Source organism: Tupaia chinensis, unplaced genomic scaffold (assembly GCF_000334495.1).
Source record: "Tupaia chinensis unplaced genomic scaffold, TupChi_1.0 Scaffold000604_1, whole genome shotgun sequence".
NCBI lineage: Eukaryota > Metazoa > Chordata > Mammalia > Scandentia > Tupaiidae > Tupaia > Tupaia belangeri.
Window position 1 is genome coordinate 302,720 of NW_006160122.1, and position 5,761 is coordinate 308,480.

At 56.9% G+C, this 5,761-nt stretch overlaps 1 long non-coding RNA gene across 1 annotated transcript in view; it reads left to right on the forward strand.

Moving 5' to 3' along the window:
• The first annotated feature begins 2,279 nt into the window (after window positions 1-2,279).
• The window catches only part of LOC102471482 (uncharacterized), a 9,488-nt gene continuing 6,006 nt past the window's right edge, over window positions 2,280-5,761 (forward strand). The window contains exon 1 of the long non-coding RNA XR_336007.2: window positions 2,280-2,414. This is a non-coding gene — a long non-coding RNA (uncharacterized LOC102471482). The remainder of the gene's footprint in view (window positions 2,415-5,761) is intronic.

Sequence of the window (5,761 nt, forward strand, 5' to 3'; positions counted from 1 at the left end):
AGTGCTTTACAATAAAGCGATGATTGTTTTAGCCGCTTCATTTTGAGTAATTTGTTATGCAGCAACAGAAAACCGGAATAGACACACACGCCCCACAAACACGAAACTTAGAGACACACCTGAGCAAGCACATCTCACACACGGACACGCCCACCGGGGCCCTTTCCGGGAGTTCTCCCAGCACCCCCCAGCAAGCTTGGCTCCTGCGTGTGATCACCTTCCTCTTTCCACGTGGGGTGTGCTCACATCTAGTAACGACAGAGGTTCCTCATTACCCAGCTGGTCTCATTGTTGGTGGGGCTTTCTCATTAAAATTCTTCCCGAATGGAGTGAGTCATTTTATATGGAAATGCATAAAAAGCAGTAATCACCAGGCGGCCGTGCGGTGGTAAACAGTGCTGCCCAGTGGGCCCTGGCCAGCCTCAGTCGTGCCTTTCCCGGCTGCTCTAGCCTTGAACTACGACCTGGGAGCGGGGATGAACTGGGCTGGAGGGCAGATGGCCAAGGAGGGGCAGAGTGGGCTGGAAGGCAGAGACCCGGGGTGCTGGGGAGAGAGCACTCCGAGGGCAGAGCAGGGCTGTCCTCCCCCAGCTTTTAGAAGTGGCCGCTGCAGTGGCCCCGCTGTGCGTGTGAGTGCATGGGTTACACAGGGGCGTGGTGAGGCGCGCTGCCCTGCACGTACACGGTGTGACAGCACGTGTGGCCCCAGGTGTGCTAGGGTGTGGGTGTGAGTGTGTGACTGGCTGCGGTGCGTGTCATGCTGTCACACTGTGTGACTCCCGCGAGTGAGTTAATGAGTCTGCACGCGTGTGTCTGCGCGTGGAGTGTGAGTGGGCGGGAGGGAACGCACTGCCCTCTGCCTGCGTGTGACCAAGTGGCCCCATGTGCCTGCGTGTAGCTATAGGTGACAGCATGCCACGTGCCTGAAAGTGAGGGTGTGTGGTTGTGTGCGTGTCCCCAGGCTGCCGTGTGTCCGGGTGACAAGCCACGCTCCTGTCGAGGCAGGCAATGGGGTGGTGGAAGACTTTGCCTGTAGCTGAAGGTCATTTCTGATGTCGGGTTCTTGGGCGGTTAGTAGCTGTCACTCGGAACGGAACTTTTGAGCATCGGTGTTGAGGATCCAGTGGGGAGCAAGCAGGCGGGGCCCTGTTCCCCTGGAGTTGACGGGCAGGGAAGGTGGAGGGACAGGATATTTATGCCGCCCTCATGATTACATCGTCATGCTCTCTAAGTGGATCTATTTCACGGGAGAGAGAGAGAAATCCAACAGGCTCTTGATGCCATGGTGCATCCCAGCTTCAGCTAGGCCGCGGGCACCTGTGTGCCCAGAGTACCCAGGGAGGCCTCTCTCCGGCCTCTCGGTCAGCACTTCATTATTATTAGTATTATTATTATGTGTCAGTGGGTGCGTGTACTTGCTAGAGGGAGACAGAGAGGGAGAGTGGCAGTCACGCTGCGGTTCCTCTCCACTTCTCCATCCCACTGAGCTCTTGGGCATGCACACACATGCACCTGGCGCACTCTCAGGGCACTGGTGCCGGGGTGTGAACCACAGTCGCATGTGGGATCCAGCTCTCTGAGCACTGCACCAACTGCTGCTCCACGGGGCTGGCCCTCGTCGTCATTTCTAATAGATGTAAACACAAAGAGCCCAGGCTGGGTGAGACCAGGAGGGTCCTGAGCTAGTCCTGGCAGTCAAGGTTACGAAGGGCTTCTTTGGAGCTTGTCCCTTCTTGCCTCCCCAGGGAAAGGCTCTGGAGGTGGGATTAAGAGCTGAGCCAATAGTGTTAGTGTCGAGATGCAACTTTGGGGGACTTGAGCCCCCCACAACCTCCATCAGCATTTCCCCTCCAAAATGACTCTGGGATAAAATTTGAAATCAAAGCAATGAGTTTGTTATGAAAACGAGCCTTCAGACAAGGCCCCCTGCAGCCCATTCCGAGTGGAATAGCAGCCTAAGCCATGTCGAAATTTTAGAGCCCAAAGCAGAGCCCGGCATCCAGCCTCACCCTTTTCAACCCATCCTCCAATGGCGTCCCTGCTCATGGGGCCTGGCCACCGCTTTGGCTCTCTATTGCTGTGTAACAAATGCCCCCAACGCTTGGTGGCCTTAAAACAGCAAACCGATTAGTCATAGTCTCTGAGGGGCAGAATTTGGGAGTGGCTTAGGGGGTGTGGCTCTGGGCCAAAGTGATGACGGGGCTGTGTCAGAATGTCAGCTGGGGCTGGAGGGGCTGACTCCAGGGTGGCTCACCCACATGGCTGCAGGCGCACGGCCATTCCTCACTGTCGCTAGGAGGTCTTCGTTCCTTGCCACGTCCTATCCGGACGTCCTTGTGGTGTGACTTCTCCCAGGATGTGGTCCAGGAAAGCGTGAGCGACGAACAAGACACAGCGCCTAGGCTTGGTTTCTGGTTAGTTGTACTCTTTTTGTCCCATTGCTTCGTTGGAAGCAAGTCGCTAAGTCCAGCCCACACTCAAGGAAAGGGGAATTCGCCTCCGTCTCCTGGAGGGAGGGGTGTGAGGGATGTCTCGGACATGTCTTGTGATCACCGCCCCGCTCGTGGCGGTGAGGTTCAGGGGTAGGGGTGTGGCAGGAGTGCTGCCCTGGGGACATCGGGCACCGGTCCTGCTAATAGTAAGTGGTCACTTCGCTATTATCCCTTGCATTTGTGGTTAAAGATGGGGCTCCAGTCCCTGTCGGGACCCAGGCTGCAGGGCAGGGGGTAAGTAGCGGGAAGCCAGGCTTCCTCGGCATTTACAGACACTCCCCCTTGCTCACATGACCGCCCCCTGCTGGATCAGCGACTGCTTTTTCTCACAGCACGAACCCTACCATGAGCCGAATATCAGAAATTGAGTGCACGGTATGTGTGATGTGCTGGGATCATCCCGACCCCGTTCCTCCCACCCAGAGTCCATGGAAAAATTGTCTTCCACGACACCGGACCCTGGTGCCGAAAAGGTTGGGGCTGCCGGTTTAAGGAAGAGGGCTCGTTAGCAGAGTGCAGGCTTTCCTGGGCCTCCAGCCAGAAGTCACCCGCTAAGTCCAGGCTTCGTCTAGAACGGAGATAAGAATGACGAGCCCTGGCCAGGTGAGGGGGAGCGAGAGAACTGGGGATGGCGTTGTGGAAATAGTGCCGTTACATGGGGTGACCCTGGGACGCCAGGCTTTGAGGGATGGGTAGGAGTTCTCAAGGAAGACAATTCATGAGGAAGGTATAACAAAGTAGGGACAAACAGGCTTTAAAGTCAAAGTGGAATAGGTTCAAATCCCGGCTCAGTTGCCAGCTGGGTGAGCTTTAGCAAGGCGCTTCCCTCCTGGTGTCTGTGTCCTTCCTGTAAACCGGTGACGTGGCGGGGTTACTGTAAGGTTGTGGTGTGCTTGGTGGACTGTGGGTGTCAATATGTGATGAGCAAACGTCTCGCCTGTGGGCATCTGTGTCCAGCGGTCTGAGGCCCAGCGTGTGTGGAGCAAGGGTGCAAGTTCCGCAGGTTTGCTCATGCTCCGGGGGCTGGAGTTCCTTCCCGTGTCCTGCCCTGGCCTGGCCTGGCCCACCTTGGTCACCGACTGGACCAGCTGTTGCTGATTAGCTTAGGAATGGAAGCTCCGAGTCCCAGCCAGGGCAGTCCGGAGAAGGGGCCGGGAGAGGCGGTGAGGGGGGAGGTGGCTGTTGAGTTTCTCCTGTGTGTTGCCAGGTTAATTCCAAGAACAAGTGCCTTTAACCTGAGGGAGACGCTTGTCCAAGGAGCCACCCCCAGCCCCCCACAGTCCTGCCTACTGACCCTGGTGACAGCAGCATTCCACAGGCAGCTGTGAGGTGTGAGGACCAGGGCGTGGCACTGTGGCAGGCCAGGCCACCAATGGGGCCAGCCAGGTGGGTGGAGGGAAGCAGCCTGGTCTGCAGTGGTTCTGCGTGGCATGGCACCTGCCTCCTTCCCCGGCGTGTGTGTGGCCACGGCTCCATGGCTCGCTGGGGCTGAGAGAGGGCTGGGGCTTTTCTCTACAGTATGTTGTGAGGCTTAGAGGGACAACGTGGGAAGAGCCGGAAGCTCAGTTCCTGGGGCTTAATGCTACTGATGCAACCTGTGGGGGGTGCCAGATTTCGTCATGACAGCCATATCCTCTGAACCCTTCGGAGGACTTCTTTGGACTTTGTCCCTGTGAGGCAGAGCAGAAAGCTTACTGCAAAGGGTGGCTGGGAACCTGAGCAAAGACCCCAGCTCTCCTTGGGTGACCACAGGCATGTGGACTCCTTTGCCTCTCTGAACCTTAAGATCCTCCTTGGTCCAATGGGGGTCCCAGCTGCCCAGGCTCAGGGAGGGAACGAGCTTGACCGCTGCCCAGATAAGACATGAAATTGAGGCAGGGGTCTCTGCTTGTTGGACTCCGAGGGTTTCAATCCTCTTTGATGTGATGGCCCTTTCTCGCGGAGGGCCGGGTCTAGACAGTCTTTGGAGTCTCCTGGGTCAACCCCATGTTCACTCAAACCCTATGAGCTCATATCCCAGGTAGGTACCTTCTTGAAGCAGAGGCTGCAGTGGGACGCCTCAAAGGCGGGCGTCCCAGAGTGTGGCCCCTAGACCGGAAGCATCACCTGGGAGCTTTTTAAGAAATGCAGAGTCTCAGATCCCAGCCCAGACCTCAGGAGTTAAGCCCAGGAAGTGGGGGCAGCCCTCCAGGGGGTCCGAGGCTGAAGTTTGAGGCCCAATGCTCAAAGGCACCACTCCCTCCACAGGGTGCCCCCAGCTACCCCTCCTTCCCAGCTGCAGTCCCCTGAGGGGAGGAGGCTGCAAGACCTGTACTGGGTCTCCCTGCTGTAGAGAGAGCCCCAGGCGGGGGCGAGAGTCTCTTCCCCGACTCTAGCTTGAGACATCCCTGCACATCACCAGCCGGGCTGATGCCAGGGTATTTGCATAGCTCATTAGCTCTGCTCTGGGCTTCAATCCCTCCTAATTAGTTTTGCAAAAAATATTCATTAGGAAAACCAAACTCATCACAAATCACACACAGGCCCTTGCTACGTTACTGAGTGTGGCCATACGTGAATGCATCCTTGTCCTGTGTGTGCACGTGTGAGTGCACTATGTGTGCCAGGGGGAATGAGTCATGAGAGTGCAGGCGACTGTGGGTGTGTCAGTGCATGCTTGTGCACACACGTTTGGGCAAAAGTGTGAGTGTTGAGCTGCTGTGTCAGTGCTTACACGCCCACTTGGTCTCCAGGGGTCCCACTGAGTGGGTTATTCTTCTCCCCCCCTTTTTTTTAAGAGAAATTTTTGCTATAGGCTGTGTGCACTCACCGGCAAGAGACAGAGGGACAGAGAGACAGAAACTGAGAAATCACCCCCCGGGGGGATGGCCACGCCGCAGTCCCTTCTCCTCCATTCTCCTCTCGGGATTTTGGGCACGCACGCACACATGCCTGACAGGAGTTTGAAGCTGCTGGGTCTGGGACTTGAACTGTGGTGGACTATGTGGGAGTCCAGGGAAGTAACCATGGTGCCATCTGCTGGCTCCATAGACCGTTATTTCAATGGAGCCAAATCTCAGCCCTCACCCGTCCTGATTGTTTTGCTGGTCCAGCATCCATAGCTCAGCACCACCCTTCCCAGGGCCCAGCCCTGGTGCTTCTGGCCAGGTTAGCTTGTTAAAGCTGGCCCTGGCCAACTGAGCAGCAGCCGGGGCGAAGGGGTGGACAGCAGTGCCTGCTGCCAGGACTGCCCTTTGGGTCCAGTCTAAGAATTCGAAGAGGCTGCAGAT